This window comes from Ischnura elegans, chromosome 11 (assembly GCF_921293095.1).
Source record: "Ischnura elegans chromosome 11, ioIscEleg1.1, whole genome shotgun sequence".
Classification (NCBI taxonomy): Eukaryota; Metazoa; Arthropoda; class Insecta; order Odonata; family Coenagrionidae; genus Ischnura; species Ischnura elegans.
In genome coordinates, this window is record NC_060256.1 from 49791928 (window position 1) to 49803226 (window position 11299).

General features: G+C 39.6%; 1 non-coding gene across 1 annotated transcript; it reads right to left on the reverse strand.

Moving 5' to 3' along the window:
- Positions 1–710: 710 nt before the first annotated feature.
- On the reverse strand, positions 711–782 carry Trnad-guc. The gene has a single exon. It is a non-coding gene; the product is annotated as a tRNA-Asp (tRNA).
- Positions 783–11299: the final 10517 nt, after the last annotated feature.

The following is an 11299-nucleotide window of genomic DNA, read 5'->3' on the forward strand; positions in this document are numbered from 1 at the left end:
CGCTATCTTAGAAATTTATCCATGATGCAACACCAATGATGAACTGTAAAGCTGGGTTTACCAGTCGAATTCGATTGCTATCGTAGTCGACTATTATGGTCAACTTATACTAATGGACAGTGACTGCCAAGCGGTGGGAACTGAGCACGAATCGATTAATTGATCTTGCCTTGATTCAGTGGCGGATACATGTGGAGGGGCGCTCCCGCCCCCTTGCAGGGCTGCCCGTATAGTCAAGCATTACAGAAACACAATTGTAACTTTTTTATATCATGAGATAGCTTTGTCTTATACATGTCTATGATCAGTTAAATTGACACTTTCTTAAGGTTTGCGCGTGACTTGAATATTTTTTAATACGATAAAGGTAGTAACTCAAGTAGCTCAACTTAGTAGCTCAAGATATCTTTCCGCCCGCCTCCCCCAGTTGAGTTTATTCTGTATCTGCTACTGCCTTGATTCGATCTATTAGCGATATTGAAGATGCTGAACACGGAACACTGCACAGATTTGATGGCTATAAAATAAACGATAAAAATTTTGTCTTTATTTACCAACTGGATTTAGAACTATTCAGTCCTATCTTACAATTAAGTTGATGGATACGCACATATATCCATGTCTTGGAAAAAATCCACCCAGAAGGGATTCGAACCTGCGAGCTCTGGATTAGCAAGCCAGGACCACCGCCGAGGCAGGCAAAATAAATTATCCCCGGCGGGGAATCGAACCCCGGTCTCCCGCGTGACAGGCGGGGATACTGACCACTATACTACCGAGGACTTGGATGTCAAGGCCGCAACAATTATAAATTAAACTACGCAGGCACAGAATATTACCGAACATTGCTTTTTTCAATTAATATCTCAATAGGGACCAAGGGGAAGCCAAAAATTGATTTAATTTTATCACGAAGAAGGGATAAAATTATTACACCTTTGCAGCTGCAATTTATTTTTTATTTCTTTATATTCCATCACGCAGCGAACGGACAATCTTGGGACGCTTGTGCATGGATATATGTTGCGAAATGTCGATCTTCGTACACTGTCAGAGCAATCTACTTCTACAACAATCTTTGTGTAAACTTAAGTAAAACAGAACCAATTTATGAACTCAAAATCAAGCGTAAAGCGATAACCCGCTCCGGATGATGCATATTTTCTAAGCCCTATTTACATATTTTTTTTAACCTTATTGCTTACAATGAACTCATTTTCAGGTAATTTACAACGGGTCGTGGGACGTATTTTTTTTAAATTTCTTATAACACTCTTCCACATTGGGGATGATTTACACCTATCAACACTGACTTACAACCTTTCTACAACTCGTTTCCACTCATCCTTGAAGGCTCATCTGGGACAGAATATGAACTGATATTCCTTTCCTTCCTATTGTAAAGCGAACGGGTATTGCATAGAGGAGGCCCAATTCTATACCATAGAAGGCTGATTTCTGCTATCACTTCGGTCGCATTTTAATCGGTTTTCAAAAATGTCCGCGGCACGGTGATGAGTGCAATACGATCCACTTATTTTCCAATACTTTGCAGCGAATATTTGTAATTGCGAGGAATAGCATTTAAAACTTCTACATTTGATAGGCCACATTATCATGTATTTTAATATCGCTTAACACCCCTAATTATACCTTATTTCTCCGTGAAACCACGATCAATTTGTCCATCAGGAACGCGAGTGGCTACTTTTGTGAACCCATTTATATGGGCGGCGGGTGACAAAGCATTAAAAGGTTTAATAGGGTGGTTTCCTATTATTTTTTCATTGCCTAAATCGAAAGATTATTACTCCTGGAGTACGTATTTCACGCATTTAAATTTTTAAATGACGATATCTATTTTTCGCGATTAAATGAGAAGTGAAAATTTGCAAGCGCGCGAAAACGCGACGGCTAAGTATGAATGCCGGGAAAACTCCGTGTGACGTCGTTCTGGTTCCCGCTGTCGCAACTGAGGTGACTTTGGGGCGAGGCTTTGAGCGCTGATACGACGCAGGATGCTAGCAGGTAGCAGAGTACCCTGCTAGGTGGTAGTGCTGGCTTAAATAAGGATTGTTAAAATAAGGACTGGCTTAAATAAGGATAAGGCTGGCTTAAATAAGGATTATTAATACCTTATCAAACGAGGAAAACTTTCCGACCTTAGCCAGTTTTAATAGGTGATTATTAAGAGATGTTTCCCTGAGCTCTGTGCCTCATGCATGCATTGGCAATCTCAGACGATGTAAAACTCCTATCTACTCGTATAGAATCTAGGTCCCTGTGACGTCACGTGGAGTGGCATCGCATGGGCGCCAATCTGGCCTTCTTCAAATGAGGTTAAAATTGACCGTTAACATTCGTCTAAACTGGGATTTCTGAAACCAAATAAATTATATATTATGAATACACTAATGGTGGGTAACGAATCGCAATCAATGCCTTTCGTTTCTCTGACGAAGGAAACTACCCTATTGATGATCCTCTATGGTGATATTCGTGGTAAAGCGATTGACGGCGCAGGCGGTACAATAAATGCCGATTCTCACCTTCCATCTTTCAAGTAGGCAGACTTTCCGAATACTAGGATCATTTGCTTAACAGTCTTCCATAAACAGCACACATTTCTAAATATGCAGGAATATTTCTCGGGTTTCCCACCGGGTGTCGTATCGGGTTGTAGTTCCCAACGTTTCCATGACTAAGTCCGTCATCGTCATCAGGGGTTAATGTTGAGCCAAGTTTTTTCTCCGGTATTTATACACATGAGGGCCGTTCAAGTGGGCCCTGATTGGTCCTTTCTGAATTGGGGTGATTTATAGTGATTGATCACCGACTTCCACGTATTACTTAACTGGAAGCCTTTGTCTCTGTTTAGGTTCTTTTGGTGTATGTTGATTTGTATGGCTTCTTTGACAATTCGATCCCAGTAGTTGTCTGTGCGGCATAGCACTTTGGTACTTTTAAAATCCACTCGGTGACCGAGGTCCAGGCAATGCTCTGCCACCGCTGATTTCAGTGGGTGGAACAAGCGTATGCATCGTTCGTGTTCCGTCAGCCTTTTTTCTATGGTTCGGCCTGTTTCCCCAATGTAAACGTGGCCACATTCACATGGGATGCTGTATACTCCCGACGTCTTGAGGCCCAGGTCATCTTTCGGTGTTCCGATGCAGGTCTTTATCTTGCTGGACGGTTTGTGTATCGCTTCTATGTTATGTATCTTGAGTATTCGGGATATTTTGTTGCTGACACTGGAGATGTAGGGGAGACAGGCTCTGGCTACCGGTTTCTCCTTTTCTTCTCTGTTGTTCCTTTCTAGAGAGGTCCTTTTTAGGGGGTCCTTTTTTTCCTTTGTTGTTCTGGAATTATATTTTTGTTGCTTCCTTTCTTTACATTCCACAATCTTGAATAGTAAATAAAAGTTAAAAAATAAACATTTTTTCCTAAAACAGTATAAAATGCACTGAAAAGTAAAAAAAATAAACGTTTCATCACTCGGAGAATAAGGCGTGTGTATTCACTAAGGTGGTGCTTATTTTTAAAGTTTTCGAATTCCTTTTGGGACGCCCCCCAGTTTTGTTCCATTTGGTGACAAAATAAATCGTAAAAATTATTTTTCCAACACGATACCGGGAAAACGTGCCGCATCGCACATAAAGTTTTGAAATTTTGGTGTTTTGGGCTGTTTTTAGGACATTAAAAAGCACATAACAGAAGACGATGTCACCCTCGGATTATTCTATCACTTTACTGTTTTTTACAACGACCAGCTTGCAGCTCGCGACGTATCACCTCAAATATCTTTCATTTCTGCCCATTGGTTCCCGGGGTATCGCGCTTAGAGTGAGCGCGGTTAGCTCGTGGCATAACAGGCAGGCATCAGTTATTGAATATTTTTACCGCGAAAGAGGTGCTGCGTAAGCTGGTAAGAAGTCACTAGTAATTTGCAATTATCGCACGGTATTTGTACTAAAAACCATGGGATATGGATGATTATGTAAGGAGTTGGGCATTAAAAATATTTACAGTCGAAACCTGCTAAAAACGTTAATGATAGGAATGATTTTCAACAATGTAGTAAATTTAGCATAGTGAATAGCATAAAAGCACTTCCGAGTGGCGGGGATGGAAAGTTCGATTCCGAAATGTCGGAAACGAGGAGCCAATCAGGCGAAGCAAGTTAAGAAAAATCATGTAATTAAGAAATAATTAAGAAAAGCATGTCATAAAAAGAGTAATTTCTCGTCCGGAGCTTGTTTATTGCATTGTCATCATATATCGTTTCTATAGATACCGTTAAAAATAAAATTCCTGAGTACCCGCGAATCTTCATGCATGACGCGCACTCCGTTTAAGGCGCCGCTAAAAAATAAAAATAATAGGTGCGCATGTTACATGAGAAAATACGGTAAGCATCGAAAAGCAGCTGAGGACATCGTATGCTCCCATTACTCCACTCTCGACACGCTTACACAACCAGTCCCCACTTATTTATCTACTCCCGCCACACTTGCAGTCACTGTTTTCGAATCGAATTTATGACTAATGAGTTTTTTCACGCTCGTGACACGCCTGATTAGAGTATGCTTGAAAATACGGGTAACGACGCTTTGGCATTCCAATGGCTTGTAATATTTTAATCGTTAAATATAAATAACACACCAGGTAACAGGTTTAAGGATCTCTTTCGTCATCCTTTCATCATTATTTTCTTCCTTACTCAATATTCCTTCGAGTGGAATAACCGTCTGGCTTCTTAACGTGTGCCTTGCTCGAAGAAATAAACCTTACGATATTTTACACCGTAGCTCCCAGGTGATTGTTTTCGTGTAAGTTATTGCGTTTCGTTTTGTCTCTGTGACTAATGTGAATTATTGGGAGTGTAATGAGAACAGGTGTGGCCCTGTTTGGACCCTCATATGGGCCCCTGAAGGCTGCGTTTTTGCGCCCCAGGCCAGTCCATAAATTGCTGGGATGGTCTTTAGAAAGGTTGAAGTTACAGCTCACGGAGAAGTTTCGTCACGACCGTGCGATTCAATAAGAAACAAACGATTCCAACTTAACGCTTACTGAAAGTTATTCTCAAGGGGACTGTATAGAGGACGTTCAATTCCATCCCACAGAAGGCTGATTTCTGTTCCTTCTTTGGTCGCATTTTAATCGGTTTTCAAAATTGTCCGCAGCGCAGTGATGAGTGCAATGCGATGCACTTTTTCCTAATTTTTTGCAGCAACACACTGACATGCCTTAACATCTTTGTCAGCATGTTTACTTGATATCAGATTTCAAGAAAGAGATGGAAAAATTATACAAGAGGACAAATATACCATTAATTTATAAGGAAAATTTAAAAAAATTAAAAATTGTAAGATAAAGGCAATTAAGGTTGAGGCTGCATGGCATAATGGAAGAATTGGACAAAATTGAGGGAATTCTAGACGTGGTAGAAAATGTGACAATTAATTGTCCTGGGTTTTAAAGAAGTTTTCAATGCTATTCCTATGAATTGTTTGTAATTCATAGGAATAGCATTGAAAAAACTTCTTAAAAATCCATAAAATTTATTGTAAATAGAAAAGGTACTAATGCAACAGACTGAAATGAATGGATTTGGATTGTAACAGCGATTTCTTAAATAATAAGAGAGAACAAAAAATATATTTCACTGGGACTCGAACCTAGGGTGCCCGTGGCAAAAAGTTTGCAAACTGCGCCCTCGACGCGCCGGGCTACGCCATTTGATATCAAACTATATTTTCGTGAGGAAAGTTATACCGCGCCTAATTTTTACTTACATTCAGGGGCGGATCCAGGATTTTTTTCTGGGAGGGGCACAAGCAAGGCCGTATCCAGGATTTTGTTCTGGGTGGGGCACAACGATACCTCGTAATACAAAACGAACGCAATCATAATGGGGCCGTATTAAAAATCTTGCATATTTTTGAGGGTCTGGGGGGGGGGGGTAATCGTACCCCTGTGCCCCCCCCCCCTGGATCCGCCTATGCTTACATTTATCTCTTGAACTAGGACCTATAAGGAAATTACATTGGCATTTAGATCCCGAACATCACTCTCGCGATGTCTCCTTGTTAATTTCGTCCCTTTACAACCATTACCTGCATTTATTTCTCGAACCCGGGCCTACAGGGGAGAAAACTGACACATCTTTTCTACATTACCAGTATACTTTCAGAAAATAACATCGGCATTTAGATTCCGAACATCACTCTCGCGATGTCTCCTATTTTTCCCCATACTCTTGCTTCCTTCCAGCACTTCGTTAAAGGTCTCTGGAGTTCCACCCAAGGGTGTCGGCGAGCAAAAATAAAAAAGGCGCAGTTGCCCAAGCACCCGGATTTGGAGTAGAGGGAGGCACAAAAGGAACATGCACTACTCGTCCAGTAGATTGCTATAGAGATCCAAGTGGGAGGGAAGGGGCGTGGTCGATAAAAAATGAATTACTAATGGCGTTATGTACATATTAATATGGGGTGTGAACATTGAGAGGGGTGGAGGTAAAGGGGAATTGTAAATGGATCACAGAAAGCAGGTGGTACCAAAGCGCTGAGCCGCCAGACATATTTAGGAAAGACCCAAAGTGTACGGCAACATTAAACATTAGGTATTTATTAGCATTCAATATTCCTTGTACTTCAACAGTATTCCCACTGCGACTCGAGATTACTAAACAGCAGTATTCGTTCTGTACTCATTGGTAATATCGGTATTCCTCTAGTATTTATCTGTATTCTTACTGCGACGTAGAACGGCCTTTAAAATTCATTCAGTGCATGTGGCACGTAATTGCACAATCTGACGTTTGTGCGATGATGCAATCAAAATTTCGTCTTGTAAAGCGGTGAATTAATAAAACGCATGACTGAACGAATGTACCTGAGACGGCAAAATAGCTCATTTCATCTATATCTGCATACTATCCCGTAAGCCGCCAACAACGCGTGTGGCAGGGGGTGTCAGGACGCCAACCATTTACACATAAAAAGGAAATGCGATATTACGATTAGCATTTATCAAAGTCCTTGATGGTTCAGGGGAAAAGCAAATTCCCATATCTATCCGTTCGGCTAAATATCTCTCTTAATTTTTCGCTTATATCGGTCCTGGACATGTAGTGGGGCTCTAATATTGTGCTTTCGTGTTTAAAATTTAATTTCGTTCCTATATTCGTAATTGCATGCCATAACGATAAATTAATGAAGTTTTAACCTGCGCAATGACGTACCCCGTGAAAAACGGCCTTCAGACAACAGACACCATTGTATAGCCACGGGTCACACACTGCAAACATTTTATTTCATTCTTTATTCTGACCGCTCAACTGCGACAGAGCCGAACTTGAACGAAATGGACGAGCGAAATACGATGGAATATTCCACGAATATAATGACTACGGTATATTCTCAAGAAATACTTCGAAGCATTGTTCTTATCCCCCGATTTTCGTGAAAAACAGGAGAAATATCAGAAAGTACTGCGTCCTGAAGGAGGAATGGGATGAAATGATGCGGGAAAAATGGAAGGGATACTGATGAATAGGAATAAATACCAAAGTAATTCTAATAAATACTGTTACCGTTTACCTCTGGTACTAGATCATTAAGATATCATACTAAATCCTAAACTACGCGATCATTTTTTTCCATCCCTCTAAGCAATAGCTCTAGCGATAGTTTTTCAGGGACCAAAAAAGTCATCATTACTCTCCATTTATGAATGACCGTTCCTTTTTCCATCACTGAAAGCTTGCATGTTTAACTCTTTACAGACCAAACTAACTTACCAACTGATTTTTATTATTTTTTTGCACGTCCCATTAATTTTACAGCTAATTAAGAGATATTATGAAAGGAAACCCGAACAAAAATCTTTAAATGCGTTTTCAATCATGTTCCCATATGGGAACACGCCAAAAAATGTTGCTATTGCTTGAAAAATAAATATACACTTGACCAATAAATTAAGTTGAACAACGTAATACATTGATCTTTCAACGCATATATTGATCTTTTTAATAAATAAGCTTTGTTACTGGAGAGCGAGTGTAGAGAAAAATATCGAATAAACCGCATATTCACTACAGAGTTGATGAAAATAACCAACTGAGCTAAAGCCTGGTTCACACGATCATTTTCTTTCGTCGCGAAAAGTGATCGCTCGAGTGATCATTTTTCTGAATCACACGGTCCCTCCTTCCGTCACCTTTCTCATCACTCATCACTTCCGATATCACAGCTCGTTGTCATAGGACTCGCATCACGAAAATATATAGCGTGTTTTTTTTATCTATGTCGTTCCCACGGTTGCCAAACTTTGCGCTGCAATCGCTCCATACGGGAATGCGTTCTGATTGGCTGACATGGGGTTTCAGTGACGGTTTCAGCGACGGAAAAAGCGACCAGACGGGTGATGAAAAAAGTGATGGGAATCCTCATCAATAGAGTGGTCGCGAAAAACAATTGCCGGCGACGATCATTTGCGAGTGATCACTCTAGTGATCGCAGTAGTGATCACTGGGAAATGACAGATAAAATGATCGTGCGATTTAGGCTTTAGCTAAGATAAGAAAATAACCACTATCACAGATACGAAATATGGTTTTCATGAACTTTTATAAATCTGTTCCCAATTGTGAACATGGACTGTATACGGATAATCATAACAACTGTCATTCCATCAAAAGCCAAACGTAGCGTTACAATCCCTGTTATAGGCCGTTCGTTCTGATTGGCTAAAGCACGGTGCCAACGTTGGTTTCATTGAAGAAAAAATGACCATGCCAAATATGGAAAAAGAGATGCGACTTTCTATCCCTGGAGATGTCGCGGAAAATAATCGCACGAAAACCTCCTTTTTCCGCCATCATTATAGCTATCGCTGGTAACAGCGCTCGAAAGGGATATATGAAAAATGATCGTGTGATTCTGGCTTATTTTAAAGTATACCGGGACTAGCCACGGTGATAACTTATACGGGAGTCACCCGCAATGCACAATCGGCTCCAGATGTGGCGCTGTGCGCACGATTGGACTGCTTGTGGCATAATATGCTCAGCAGTCCAGCAACACCTTGTCCGGTAGTGTCCAAATATATCCACAGGAAGGAATGACGCCTCGGTAGCTTAACTGGCTAAAGCACTCGACCGGAAAATCCGGGTTCGAATCCCGGTCAAGGTAGATAATTTTTTCTCTGTGGATCTTTCGCACGATTCTGGCTTAGCCTACATAACAATGATCTGATCATAAAAATATCCACAAGTCTACAGGAGTGTGGTTGTCTAGTAGAAAAAGTGCTATGATTCTGATCGAAGAGTCCTGGGTTCAAATTCCAGTGAAGCCGGTGAGCTCTAGCCTCGCCCATTCACACCAATCTTCACATTGGAGATCTGACTATTTATAAATAGTCAGAGAGTCAGCCAAGGAAAGCTAGAGGTTTATACTTTGAGGTCTAACTTGAAATTAGTGTGTAACTTTCAATAAAAAGGATAAGGAAAATTATTAGACTAATTACAAATAGCAGAAATAAGCAACTGAATCGTGCAAAAAAACATGGAGAGGAGAAAAAGATTTCTCACACCAAATTGCCGGATCAACTGACAATGATATAATTGTTCAAGTGCTTCAAGTCAATTCAAATATTCCTTACTTAGTCATGAAATCATTTACGCATGACTTTCCTATTAATTAAACACGGAGCATGGGTTCAATGCGACTAGTTCAGTGATCACTCGGAAATGACGGATAAAATGATCGTGTGATTCAGGCTTAAGCTAAGATAAAAAAACATGAAACAACTTAAGGCGACTGTGGAAGTTGTGAAATAAAACAAAGGACGCTGAACGGATAAATGCGCATCTCTTAATTTTTTTAACTGTGACACAATCAACGATAAAGAAAAAGTAATAAAAGAGCTCAATGTGCAAGTATAAAAAGTTTATCGGATAGGAGAACTTAGTGGATAGCTTCTTCAAACATATATACGGATTGCTCATTGATAATTATGAAGCTATGAATACATGAACACTGGTAATTTAATTTAACAAAATATTTTCCAACTCAACAGAAAATAATTTTGGTGTTAGATCAAATTTAACTATTAGGGATCTGTCATATAATAAATTTTTGAGGTTGGAAAGATATGGTAGCTAGATAAGGTGTATTGCGGAATAGAGAACAGTCTGAAGTCTGAAAGTGAGAGATGTGATTTAAGATAGGTAAAGTCATTCCAAATCAGCAACTCAAGGGAAATATGATATCAAAGATTTTACATACTTTCGTAACACGACATTTGTCAATCTCAATTACCTTAAATGTTTACATAAATATTATGTCAACATGCTGACGTGTAACAAGTAACTCCTCCTCTATATCTCGAGTATCAGCATGGAGTAGCGTCCCTCCAAAGGCTTGGTGACATTATGTATATACCCGTACGAATTAATGTCTAACAATAAATGTATGGACGCATTGGTGAACTGGAACCGAAAATGTACTGGATGAACGAAACAAGAACAGGTTATATTTTCTGATCGTGCGATCTTACGATAAGAGTTGTTAACTCGGTGCATTTTGGCCTTCATTCTCGCCTCCATGCACTAAGAAATAACTGGTACGTGTTAATGCGCCTTGTGGCTAGGAATCGAGAAGTAGATTTGCGAGTTTCATGCAGTACATCCGACATAGATCGATGATTAAATATGAATAATGAATTCATATGCGTAAAGATGGAGCTGGAACGCTTTCAAATTAAGAATGCAGCTAATTTTCACCATCACTCATGGAGGGGAGCAATGGCGGATTATATTCATTTTTAGTGCTTTTAAAGATCACAACTATATTTTATGATGCTAATTTGATTTAGTATCGCATAGATTTAGAGATGAATGATGGCGTAATAACGTATCCTTTAGCTCATTTATAGCGCATTTGTTACATTTTATTTCCCTTAACAGGTTTGAGCACATTTGAAGTGGGCAAATAAAGTTTCATGCCTATATTTTCCATGATCGTATTTACGTTTTTGCAATAGGTACACTAGGAGAAAAATATAGATTCCATCTCCATATTTTAATAATATAACAATATATAGATAATTTTTATGAAAGGCGTTTTCATCGCGACAATTTTGTAATAAACTTTTATGTAAACAAATGTGTTATTATGCTTTTAAATCATTCCCCTTACTTTTAATGATCGTAGCGTTGCCAACGGATTTTGGTGGCAATTTTTAAACTAATATCCACATTTAACTTAAAATATGAATAAAAATCTAGATGAGTTCC